Source organism: Anomaloglossus baeobatrachus, unplaced genomic scaffold, assembly GCF_048569485.1.
Source record: "Anomaloglossus baeobatrachus isolate aAnoBae1 unplaced genomic scaffold, aAnoBae1.hap1 Scaffold_3858, whole genome shotgun sequence".
Taxonomy (NCBI): Eukaryota; Metazoa; Chordata; class Amphibia; order Anura; family Aromobatidae; genus Anomaloglossus; species Anomaloglossus baeobatrachus.
In genome coordinates, this window is record NW_027443199.1 from 12,954 (window position 1) to 25,336 (window position 12,383).

The window sequence follows — 12,383 nt, forward strand, 5'->3', positions numbered from 1 at the left end:
AAGGGAAGCGGGTGGTGAGAAAGGTACAGAGGGCAGGGTTTGGGGGCTGGGAAGGAAAGGGAAAAGATTAGGGTTTGGGGATGATGAAAGGGCTTTCTACGGGTAAGGATGGCAAAGGGTGGCAGTGACGGAAAGTCAGGCAACCTGTCCTGTCCGTCTTTTTGTATCGTGAATTGGAAAGACTGCAAGGGGGAGGGGAGTTGCTTGCGCCCTAAAGGAGGAGTTATTCAGATTCATTGCAGTGGGCGGCGGCTGCAAAACGCACCATTCTTCTTGTTTTGGCTCTGCAAAGCAGCCTTTTCAAGGGTTGGCTTGGGTGACAAAATGTCTTGTGTAGGCGTGGGTTTGTCTCCCTCTCGCTCTCTCTCCCTAAGATGTGTCCGGCATAGGCCAGGGTGCCACTCGAGGCCCAAACCAATTCTGGTTATCGCTTCTCGGCCTTTTGGCTAAGATCAAGTGTAGTATCTGTTCTTATCAGTTTAATATCTGATACGTCCCCTATCTGGGGACCATATATTAAATGGATTTTTAGAACAGGGAGATGGAAAAAGAGCTTGCTCTGTCCACTCCACGCATTGACCTGGTATTGCAGTACCTCCAGGAACGGTGCACCCCTTCTTAACCCAGTTTCCAAAAGCAGAACTCAATTCACCTGATTCATATTAGCCCGATTTAATGAATTGGAAGAAAGCATACGTCTTCATATGCACCTCAATTTGGCCCATTCACTTTTCACACTTCCTCCTTTTGTTTTTTATCTTTCACACTTTTGACTTTCTTTATTCATCCAAATAGCAAACTCATCACCACTCAACCTGACCAACTCGGCTATGTCCCCGTGCTGCAGTTCTCTGTCTTATCTAGATCATTTGCAATTGAATGGAATAGATCCCTTTTGGACAAAGTGGATTCACCTGCTGCTGCAGTGACCACAGGTGTGATAACATCTAGAATTGGCATCTGGTGCGATCTCTCCGCTTCCACTCCAAAGAAAGTTACCTGTTTATTCCTATCATGCATTGGTTTTTGGGGTTTTCTTTGAGTAATGATGATCTCTTTAGTAGTCTGTTGGCGCCCTCTCCTGGAGGAATAGTTTGCTTGCTCTTGGACATTCTAAAAGAGAGGTCATGATAGACATTGAGCTTCTGAGCTCAATTGGGGACAGTCATGGGTGATGAATGTTTGCAACCTACTGCGAAGCCTCATACCGCAATATAAGGAACGTCAAATACTAAGAAAGGGCGGCCTATGAAAGAATTACTACTTTCAATAAGTACACTTAAACGGCTAATTGGGAATAGAAAAACTGTAAAAAGCCCTCTGAGAAAGCCCCCCTCTAACCTTTGATAGTAAGCTTTTCTGTAGTCTGCCTGTTGATGTATTTTCCGTTTGAACTGTGCACAACATGAAGAGACGGAACACTGGCGGCTTGTCACAATGCCCCCCGATGACATCACAATAGCGCTGCTGCCTAGAAAACAAGCTGCGCAGAAGAAGTTGTTCTTTGGGTGGGAGGGTGGGCTAGTGGAAGGAGGGGGCAATCTCTTTTTTTCCCGGGTGGTAGGGGGATGACAGGAGAAGGGAAGCGGGTGGTGAGAAAGGTACAGAGGGCAGGGTTTGGGGGCTGGGAAGGAAAGGGAAAAGATTAGGGTTTGGGGATGATGAAAGGGCTTTCTACGGGTAAGGATGGCAAAGGGTGGCAGTGACGGAAAGTCAGGCAACCTGTCCTGTCCGTCTTTTTGTATCGTGAATTGGAAAGACTGCAAGGGGGAGGGGAGTTGCTTGCGCCCTAAAGGAGGAGTTATTCAGATTCATTGCAGTGGGCGGCGGCTGCAAAACGCACCATTCTTCTTGTTTTGGCTCTGCAAAGCAGCCTTTTCAAGGGTTGGCTTGGGTGACAAAATGTCTTGTGTAGGCGTGGGTTTGTCTCCCTCTCGCTCTCTCTCCCTAAGATGTGTCCGGCATAGGCCAGGGTGCCACTCGAGGCCCAAACCAATTCTGGTTATCGCTTCTCGGCCTTTTGGCTAAGATCAAGTGTAGTATCTGTTCTTATCAGTTTAATATCTGATACGTCCCCTATCTGGGGACCATATATTAAATGGATTTTTAGAACAGGGAGATGGAAAAAGAGCTTGCTCTGTCCACTCCACGCATTGACCTGGTATTGCAGTACCTCCAGGAACGGTGCACCCCTTCTTAACCCAGTTTCCAAAAGCAGAACTCAATTCACCTGATTCATATTAGCCCGATTTAATGAATTGGAAGAAAGCATACGTCTTCATATGCACCTCAATTTGGCCCATTCACTTTTCACACTTCCTCCTTTTGTTTTTTATCTTTCACACTTTTGACTTTCTTTATTCATCCAAATAGCAAACTCATCACCACTCAACCTGACCAACTCGGCTATGTCCCCGTGCTGCAGTTCTCTGTCTTATCTAGATCATTTGCAATTGAATGGAATAGATCCCTTTTGGACAAAGTGGATTCACCTGCTGCTGCAGTGACCACAGGTGTGATAACATCTAGAATTGGCATCTGGTGCGATCTCTCCGCTTCCACTCCAAAGAAAGTTACCTGTTTATTCCTATCATGCATTGGTTTTTGGGGTTTTCTTTGAGTAATGATGATCTCTTTAGTAGTCTGTTGGCGCCCTCTCCTGGAGGAATAGTTTGCTTGCTCTTGGACATTCTAAAAGAGAGGTCATGATAGACATTGAGCTTCTGAGCTCAATTGGGGACAGTCATGGGTGATGAATGTTTGCAACCTACTGCGAAGCCTCATACCGCAATATAAGGAACGTCAAATACTAAGAAAGGGCGGCCTATGAAAGAATTACTACTTTCAATAAGTACACTTAAACGGCTAATTGGGAATAGAAAAACTGTAAAAAGCCCTCTGAGAAAGCCCCCCTCTAACCTTTGATAGTAAGCTTTTCTGTAGTCTGCCTGTTGATGTATTTTCCGTTTGAACTGTGCACAACATGAAGAGACGGAACACTGGCGGCTTGTCACAATGCCCCCCGATGACATCACAATAGCGCTGCTGCCTAGAAAACAAGCTGCGCAGAAGAAGTTGTTCTTTGGGTGGGAGGGTGGGCTAGTGGAAGGAGGGGGCAATCTCTTTTTTTCCCGGGTGGTAGGGGGATGACAGGAGAAGGGAAGCGGGTGGTGAGAAAGGTACAGAGGGCAGGGTTTGGGGGCTGGGAAGGAAAGGGAAAAGATTAGGGTTTGGGGATGATGAAAGGGCTTTCTACGGGTAAGGATGGCAAAGGGTGGCAGTGACGGAAAGTCAGGCAACCTGTCCTGTCCGTCTTTTTGTATCGTGAATTGGAAAGACTGCAAGGGGAGGGGAGTTGCTTGCGCCCTAAAGGAGGAGTTATTCAGATTCATTGCAGTGGGCGGCGGCTGCAAAACGCACCATTCTTCTTGTTTTGGCGCTGCAAAGCAGCCTTTTCAAGGGTTGGCTTGGGTGACAAAATGTCTTGTGTAGGCGTGGGTTTGTCTCCCTCTCGCTCTCTCTCCCTAAGATGTGTCCGGCATAGGCCAGGGTGCCACTCGAGGCCCAAACCAATTCTGGTTATCGCTTCTCGGCCTTTTGGCTAAGATCAAGTGTAGTATCTGTTCTTATCAGTTTAATATCTGATACGTCCCCTATCTGGGGACCATATATTAAATGGATTTTTAGAACAGGGAGATGGAAAAAGAGCTTGCTCTGTCCACTCCACGCATTGACCTGGTATTGCAGTACCTCCAGGAACGGTGCACCCCTTCTTAACCCAGTTTCCAAAAGCAGAACTCAATTCACCTGATTCATATTAGCCCGATTTAATGAATTGGAAGAAAGCATACGTCTTCATATGCACCTCAATTTGGCCCATTCACTTTTCACACTTCCTCCTTTTGTTTTTATCTTTCACACTTTTGACTTTCTTTATTCATCCAAATAGCAAACTCATCACCACTCAACCTGACCAACTCGGCTATGTCCCCGTGCTGCAGTTCTCTGTCTTATCTAGATCATTTGCAATTGAATGGAATAGATCCCTTTTGGACAAAGTGGATTCACCCTGCTGCTGCAGTGACCACAGGTGTGATAACATCTAGAATTGGCATCTGGTGCGATCTCTCCGCTTCCACTCCAAAGAAAGTTACCTGTTTATTCCTATCATGCATTGGTTTTTGGGGTTTTCTTTGAGTAATGATGATCTCTTTAGTAGTCTGTTGGCGCCCTCTCCTGGAGGAATAGTTTGCTTGCTCTTGGACATTCTAAAAGAGAGGTCATGATAGACATTGAGCTTCTGAGCTCAATTGGGGACAGTCATGGGTGATGAATGTTTGCAACCTACTGCGAAGCCTCATACCGCAATATAAGGAACGTCAAATACTAAGAAAGGGCGGCCTATGAAAGAATTACTACTTTCAATAAGTACACTTAAACGGCTAATTGGGAATAGAAAAACTGTAAAAAGCCCTCTGAGAAAGCCCCCCTCTAACCTTTGATAGTAAGCTTTTCTGTAGTCTGCCTGTTGATGTATTTTCCGTTTGAACTGTGCACAACATGAAGAGACGGAACACTGGCGGCTTGTCACAATGCCCCCCGATGACATCACAATAGCGCTGCTGCCTAGAAAACAAGCTGCGCAGAAGAAGTTGTTCTTTGGGTGGGAGGGTGGGCTAGTGGAAGGAGGGGGCAATCTCTTTTTTTCCCGGGTGGTAGGGGGATGACAGGAGAAGGGAAGCGGGTGGTGAGAAAGGTACAGAGGGCAGGGTTTGGGGGCTGGGAAGGAAAGGGAAAAGATTAGGGTTTGGGGATGATGAAAGGGCTTTCTACGGGTAAGGATGGCAAAGGGTGGCAGTGACGGAAAGTCAGGCAACCTGTCCTGTCCGTCTTTTTGTATCGTGAATTGGAAAGACTGCAAGGGGGAGGGGAGTTGCTTGCGCCCTAAAGGAGGAGTTATTCAGATTCATTGCAGTGGGCGGCGGCTGCAAAACGCACCATTCTTCTTGTTTTGGCTCTGCAAAGCAGCCTTTTCAAGGGTTGGCTTGGGTGACAAAATGTCTTGTGTAGGCGTGGGTTTGTCTCCCTCTCGCTCTCTCTCCCTAAGATGTGTCCGGCATAGGCCAGGGTGCCACTCGAGGCCCAAACCAATTCTGGTTATCGCTTCTCGGCCTTTTGGCTAAGATCAAGTGTAGTATCTGTTCTTATCAGTTTAATATCTGATACGTCCCCTATCTGGGGACCATATATTAAATGGATTTTTAGAACAGGGAGATGGAAAAAGAGCTTGCTCTGTCCACTCCACGCATTGACCTGGTATTGCAGTACCTCCAGGAACGGTGCACCCCTTCTTAACCCAGTTTCCAAAAGCAGAACTCAATTCACCTGATTCATATTAGCCCGATTTAATGAATTGGAAGAAAGCATACGTCTTCATATGCACCTCAATTTGGCCCATTCACTTTTCACACTTCCTCCTTTTGTTTTTTATCTTTCACACTTTTGACTTTCTTTATTCATCCAAATAGCAAACTCATCACCACTCAACCTGACCAACTCGGCTATGTCCCCGTGCTGCAGTTCTCTGTCTTATCTAGATCATTTGCAATTGAATGGAATAGATCCCTTTTGGACAAAGTGGATTCACCTGCTGCTGCAGTGACCACAGGTGTGATAACATCTAGAATTGGCATCTGGTGCGATCTCTCCGCTTCCACTCCAAAGAAAGTTACCTGTTTATTCCTATCATGCATTGGTTTTTGGGGTTTTCTTTGAGTAATGATGATCTCTTTAGTAGTCTGTTGGCGCCCTCTCCTGGAGGAATAGTTTGCTTGCTCTTGGACATTCTAAAAGAGAGGTCATGATAGACATTGAGCTTCTGAGCTCAATTGGGGACAGTCATGGGTGATGAATGTTTGCAACCTACTGCGAAGCCTCATACCGCAATATAAGGAACGTCAAATACTAAGAAAGGGCGGCCTATGAAAGAATTACTACTTTCAATAAGTACACTTAAACGGCTAATTGGGAATAGAAAAACTGTAAAAAGCCCTCTGAGAAAGCCCCCCTCTAACCTTTGATAGTAAGCTTTTCTGTAGTCTGCCTGTTGATGTATTTTCCGTTTGAACTGTGCACAACATGAAGAGACGGAACACTGGCGGCTTGTCACAATGCCCCCCGATGACATCACAATAGCGCTGCTGCCTAGAAAACAAGCTGCGCAGAAGAAGTTGTTCTTTGGGTGGGAGGGTGGGCTAGTGGAAGGAGGGGGCAATCTCTTTTTTTCCCGGGTGGTAGGGGGATGACAGGAGAAGGGAAGCGGGTGGTGAGAAAGGTACAGAGGGCAGGGTTTGGGGGCTGGGAAGGAAAGGGAAAAGATTAGGGTTTGGGGATGATGAAAGGGCTTTCTACGGGTAAGGATGGCAAAGGGTGGCAGTGACGGAAAGTCAGGCAACCTGTCCTGTCCGTCTTTTTGTATCGTGAATTGGAAAGACTGCAAGGGGGAGGGGAGTTGCTTGCGCCCTAAAGGAGGAGTTATTCAGATTCATTGCAGTGGGCGGCGGCTGCAAAACGCACCATTCTTCTTGTTTTGGCTCTGCAAAGCAGCCTTTTCAAGGGTTGGCTTGGGTGACAAAATGTCTTGTGTAGGCGTGGGTTTGTCTCCCTCTCGCTCTCTCTCCCTAAGATGTGTCCGGCATAGGCCAGGGTGCCACTCGAGGCCCAAACCAATTCTGGTTATCGCTTCTCGGCCTTTTGGCTAAGATCAAGTGTAGTATCTGTTCTTATCAGTTTAATATCTGATACGTCCCCTATCTGGGGACCATATATTAAATGGATTTTTAGAACAGGGAGATGGAAAAAGAGCTTGCTCTGTCCACTCCACGCATTGACCTGGTATTGCAGTACCTCCAGGAACGGTGCACCCCTTCTTAACCCAGTTTCCAAAAGCAGAACTCAATTCACCTGATTCATATTAGCCCGATTTAATGAATTGGAAGAAAGCATACGTCTTCATATGCACCTCAATTTGGCCCATTCACTTTTCACACTTCCTCCTTTTGTTTTTTATCTTTCACACTTTTGACTTTCTTTATTCATCCAAATAGCAAACTCATCACCACTCAACCTGACCAACTCGGCTATGTCCCCGTGCTGCAGTTCTCTGTCTTATCTAGATCATTTGCAATTGAATGGAATAGATCCCTTTTGGACAAAGTGGATTCACCTGCTGCTGCAGTGACCACAGGTGTGATAACATCTAGAATTGGCATCTGGTGCGATCTCTCCGCTTCCACTCCAAAGAAAGTTACCTGTTTATTCCTATCATGCATTGGTTTTTGGGGTTTTCTTTGAGTAATGATGATCTCTTTAGTAGTCTGTTGGCGCCCTCTCCTGGAGGAATAGTTTGCTTGCTCTTGGACATTCTAAAAGAGAGGTCATGATAGACATTGAGCTTCTGAGCTCAATTGGGGACAGTCATGGGTGATGAATGTTTGCAACCTACTGCGAAGCCTCATACCGCAATATAAGGAACGTCAAATACTAAGAAAGGGCGGCCTATGAAAGAATTACTACTTTCAATAAGTACACTTAAACGGCTAATTGGGAATAGAAAAACTGTAAAAAGCCCTCTGAGAAAGCCCCCCTCTAACCTTTGATAGTAAGCTTTTCTGTAGTCTGCCTGTTGATGTATTTTCCGTTTGAACTGTGCACAACATGAAGAGACGGAACACTGGCGGCTTGTCACAATGCCCCCCGATGACATCACAATAGCGCTGCTGCCTAGAAAACAAGCTGCGCAGAAGAAGTTGTTCTTTGGGTGGGAGGGTGGGCTAGTGGAAGGAGGGGGCAATCTCTTTTTTTCCCGGGTGGTAGGGGGATGACAGGAGAAGGGAAGCGGGTGGTGAGAAAGGTACAGAGGGCAGGGTTTGGGGGCTGGGAAGGAAAGGGAAAAGATTAGGGTTTGGGGATGATGAAAGGGCTTTCTACGGGTAAGGATGGCAAAGGGTGGCAGTGACGGAAAGTCAGGCAACCTGTCCTGTCCGTCTTTTTGTATCGTGAATTGGAAAGACTGCAAGGGGGAGGGGAGTTGCTTGCGCCCTAAAGGAGGAGTTATTCAGATTCATTGCAGTGGGCGGCGGCTGCAAAACGCACCATTCTTCTTGTTTTGGCTCTGCAAAGCAGCCTTTTCAAGGGTTGGCTTGGGTGACAAAATGTCTTGTGTAGGCGTGGGTTTGTCTCCCTCTCGCTCTCTCTCCCTAAGATGTGTCCGGCATAGGCCAGGGTGCCACTCGAGGCCCAAACCAATTCTGGTTATCGCTTCTCGGCCTTTTGGCTAAGATCAAGTGTAGTATCTGTTCTTATCAGTTTAATATCTGATACGTCCCCTATCTGGGGACCATATATTAAATGGATTTTTAGAACAGGGAGATGGAAAAAGAGCTTGCTCTGTCCACTCCACGCATTGACCTGGTATTGCAGTACCTCCAGGAACGGTGCACCCCTTCTTAACCCAGTTTCCAAAAGCAGAACTCAATTCACCTGATTCATATTAGCCCGATTTAATGAATTGGAAGAAAGCATACGTCTTCATATGCACCTCAATTTGGCCCATTCACTTTTCACACTTCCTCCTTTTGTTTTTTATCTTTCACACTTTTGACTTTCTTTATTCATCCAAATAGCAAACTCATCACCACTCAACCTGACCAACTCGGCTATGTCCCCGTGCTGCAGTTCTCTGTCTTATCTAGATCATTTGCAATTGAATGGAATAGATCCCTTTTGGACAAAGTGGATTCACCTGCTGCTGCAGTGACCACAGGTGTGATAACATCTAGAATTGGCATCTGGTGCGATCTCTCCGCTTCCACTCCAAAGAAAGTTACCTGTTTATTCCTATCATGCATTGGTTTTTGGGGTTTTCTTTGAGTAATGATGATCTCTTTAGTAGTCTGTTGGCGCCCTCTCCTGGAGGAATAGTTTGCTTGCTCTTGGACATTCTAAAAGAGAGGTCATGATAGACATTGAGCTTCTGAGCTCAATTGGGGACAGTCATGGGTGATGAATGTTTGCAACCTACTGCGAAGCCTCATACCGCAATATAAGGAACGTCAAATACTAAGAAAGGGCGGCCTATGAAAGAATTACTACTTTCAATAAGTACACTTAAACGGCTAATTGGGAATAGAAAAACTGTAAAAAGCCCTCTGAGAAAGCCCCCCTCTAACCTTTGATAGTAAGCTTTTCTGTAGTCTGCCTGTGATGTATTTTCCGTTTGAACTGTGCACAACATGAAGAGACGGAACACTGGCGGCTTGTCACAATGCCCCCCGATGACATCACAATAGCGCTGCTGCCTAGAAAACAAGCTGCGCAGAAGAAGTTGTTCTTTGGGTGGGAGGGTGGGCTAGTGGAAGGAGGGGGCAATCTCTTTTTTTCCCGGGTGGTAGGGGGATGACAGGAGAAGGGAAGCGGGTGGTGAGAAAGGTACAGAGGGCAGGGTTTGGGGGCTGGGAAGGAAAGGGAAAAGATTAGGGTTTGGGGATGATGAAAGGGCTTTCTACGGGTAAGGATGGCAAAGGGTGGCAGTGACGGAAAGTCAGGCAACCTGTCCTGTCCGTCTTTTTGTATCGTGAATTGGAAAGACTGCAAGGGGGAGGGGAGTTGCTTGCGCCCTAAAGGAGGAGTTATTCAGATTCATTGCAGTGGGCGGCGGCTGCAAAACGCACCATTCTTCTTGTTTTGGCTCTGCAAAGCAGCCTTTTCAAGGGTTGGCTTGGGTGACAAAATGTCTTGTGTAGGCGTGGGTTTGTCTCCCTCTCGCTCTCTCTCCCTAAGATGTGTCCGGCATAGGCCAGGGTGCCACTCGAGGCCCAAACCAATTCTGGTTATCGCTTCTCGGCCTTTTGGCTAAGATCAAGTGTAGTATCTGTTCTTATCAGTTTAATATCTGATACGTCCCCTATCTGGGGACCATATATTAAATGGATTTTTAGAACAGGGAGATGGAAAAAGAGCTTGCTCTGTCCACTCCACGCATTGACCTGGTATTGCAGTACCTCCAGGAACGGTGCACCCCTTCTTAACCCAGTTTCCAAAAGCAGAACTCAATTCACCTGATTCATATTAGCCCGATTTAATGAATTGGAAGAAAGCATACGTCTTCATATGCACCTCAATTTGGCCCATTCACTTTTCACACTTCCTCCTTTTGTTTTTTATCTTTCACACTTTTGACTTTCTTTATTCATCCAAATAGCAAACTCATCACCACTCAACCTGACCAACTCGGCTATGTCCCCGTGCTGCAGTTCTCTGTCTTATCTAGATCATTTGCAATTGAATGGAATAGATCCCTTTTGGACAAAGTGGATTCACCTGCTGCTGCAGTGACCACAGGTGTGATAACATCTAGAATTGGCATCTGGTGCGATCTCTCCGCTTCCACTCCAAAGAAAGTTACCTGTTTATTCCTATCATGCATTGGTTTTTGGGGTTTTCTTTGAGTAATGATGATCTCTTTAGTAGTCTGTTGGCGCCCTCTCCTGGAGGAATAGTTTGCTTGCTCTTGGACATTCTAAAAGAGAGGTCATGATAGACATTGAGCTTCTGAGCTCAATTGGGGACAGTCATGGGTGATGAATGTTTGCAACCTACTGCGAAGCCTCATACCGCAATATAAGGAACGTCAAATACTAAGAAAGGGCGGCCTATGAAAGAATTACTACTTTCAATAAGTACACTTAAACGGCTAATTGGGAATAGAAAAACTGTAAAAAGCCCTCTGAGAAAGCCCCCCTCTAACCTTTGATAGTAAGCTTTTCTGTAGTCTGCCTGTTGATGTATTTTCCGTTTGAACTGTGCACAACATGAAGAGACGGAACACTGGCGGCTTGTCACAATGCCCCCCGATGACATCACAATAGCGCTGCTGCCTAGAAAACAAGCTGCGCAGAAGAAGTTGTTCTTTGGGTGGGAGGGTGGGCTAGTGGAAGGAGGGGGCAATCTCTTTTTTTCCCGGGTGGTAGGGGGATGACAAGAGAAGGGAAGCGGGTGGTGAGAAAGGTACAGAGGGCAGGGTTTGGGGGCTGGGAAGGAAAGGGAAAAGATTAGGGTTTGGGGATGATGAAAGGGCTTTCTACGGGTAAGGATGGCAAAGGGTGGCAGTGACGGAAAGTCAGGCAACCTGTCCTGTCCGTCTTTTTGTATCGTGAATTGGAAAGACTGCAAGGGGGAGGGGAGTTGCTTGCGCCCTAAAGGAGGAGTTATTCAGATTCATTGCAGTGGGCGGCGGCTGCAAAACGCACCATTCTTCTTGTTTTGGCTCTGCAAAGCAGCCTTTTCAAGGGTTGGCTTGGGTGACAAAATGTCTTGTGTAGGCGTGGGTTTGTCTCCCTCTCGCTCTCTCTCCCTAAGATGTGTCCGGCATAGGCCAGGGTGCCACTCGAGGCCCAAACCAATTCTGGTTATCGCTTCTCGGCCTTTTGGCTAAGATCAAGTGTAGTATCTGTTCTTATCAGTTTAATATCTGATACGTCCCCTATCTGGGGACCATATATTAAATGGATTTTTAGAACAGGGAGATGGAAAAAGAGCTTGCTCTGTCCACTCCACGCATTGACCTGGTATTGCAGTACCTCCAGGAACGGTGCACCCCTTCTTAACCCAGTTTCCAAAAGCAGAACTCAATTCACCTGATTCATATTAGCCCGATTTAATGAATTGGAAGAAAGCATACGTCTTCATATGCACCTCAATTTGGCCCATTCACTTTTCACACTTCCTCCTTTTGTTTTTTATCTTTCACACTTTTGACTTTCTTTATTCATCCAAATAGCAAACTCATCACCACTCAACCTGACCAACTCGGCTATGTCCCCGTGCTGCAGTTCTCTGTCTTATCTAGATCATTTGCAATTGAATGGAATAGATCCCTTTTGGACAAAGTGGATTCACCTGCTGCTGCAGTGACCACAGGTGTGATAACATCTAGAATTGGCATCTGGTGCGATCTCTCCGCTTCCACTCCAAAGAAAGTTACCTGTTTATTCCTATCATGCATTGGTTTTTGGGGTTTTCTTTGAGTAATGATGATCTCTTTAGTAGTCTGTTGGCGCCCTCTCCTGGAGGAATAGTTTGCTTGCTCTTGGACATTCTAAAAGAGAGGTCATGATAGACATTGAGCTTCTGAGCTCAATTGGGGACAGTCATGGGTGATGAATGTTTGCAACCTACTGCGAAGCCTCATACCGCAATATAAGGAACGTCAAATACTAAGAAAGGGCGGCCTATGAAAGAATTACTACTTTCAATAAGTACACTTAAACGGCTAATTGGGAATAGAAAAACTGTAAAAAGCCCTCTGAGAAAGCCCCCCTCTA

At 46.2% G+C, this 12,383-nt stretch overlaps 8 non-coding genes across 8 annotated transcripts; all 8 read left to right on the plus strand.

The window, feature by feature from the left end:
* Positions 1-426: 426 nt before the first annotated feature.
* LOC142275726 (U2 spliceosomal RNA) lies at positions 427-617 on the plus strand. Its single transcript, XR_012739341.1, has one exon. It is a non-coding gene; the product is annotated as a U2 spliceosomal RNA (small nuclear RNA).
* A 1,387-nt stretch (positions 618-2,004) lies between these two features.
* Positions 2,005-2,195, plus strand: LOC142275727 (U2 spliceosomal RNA). Its single transcript, XR_012739342.1, has one exon. It is a non-coding gene; the product is annotated as a U2 spliceosomal RNA (small nuclear RNA).
* Positions 2,196-3,581: 1,386 nt separating this feature from the next.
* Positions 3,582-3,772, plus strand: LOC142275728 (U2 spliceosomal RNA). The gene has a single exon (XR_012739343.1). It is a non-coding gene; the product is annotated as a U2 spliceosomal RNA (small nuclear RNA).
* Positions 3,773-5,159: 1,387 nt separating this feature from the next.
* LOC142275729 (U2 spliceosomal RNA) lies at positions 5,160-5,350 on the plus strand. Its single transcript, XR_012739344.1, has one exon. It is a non-coding gene; the product is annotated as a U2 spliceosomal RNA (small nuclear RNA).
* Positions 5,351-6,737: 1,387 nt separating this feature from the next.
* Positions 6,738-6,928, plus strand: LOC142275730 (U2 spliceosomal RNA). Its single transcript, XR_012739345.1, has one exon. It is a non-coding gene; the product is annotated as a U2 spliceosomal RNA (small nuclear RNA).
* Positions 6,929-8,315: 1,387 nt separating this feature from the next.
* LOC142275732 (U2 spliceosomal RNA) lies at positions 8,316-8,506 on the plus strand. Its single transcript, XR_012739346.1, has one exon. It is a non-coding gene; the product is annotated as a U2 spliceosomal RNA (small nuclear RNA).
* A 1,386-nt stretch (positions 8,507-9,892) lies between these two features.
* LOC142275733 (U2 spliceosomal RNA) lies at positions 9,893-10,083 on the plus strand. The gene has a single exon (XR_012739347.1). It is a non-coding gene; the product is annotated as a U2 spliceosomal RNA (small nuclear RNA).
* A 1,387-nt stretch (positions 10,084-11,470) lies between these two features.
* LOC142275734 (U2 spliceosomal RNA) lies at positions 11,471-11,661 on the plus strand. The gene has a single exon (XR_012739348.1). It is a non-coding gene; the product is annotated as a U2 spliceosomal RNA (small nuclear RNA).
* The last annotated feature ends 722 nt before the right edge of the window (positions 11,662-12,383 follow it).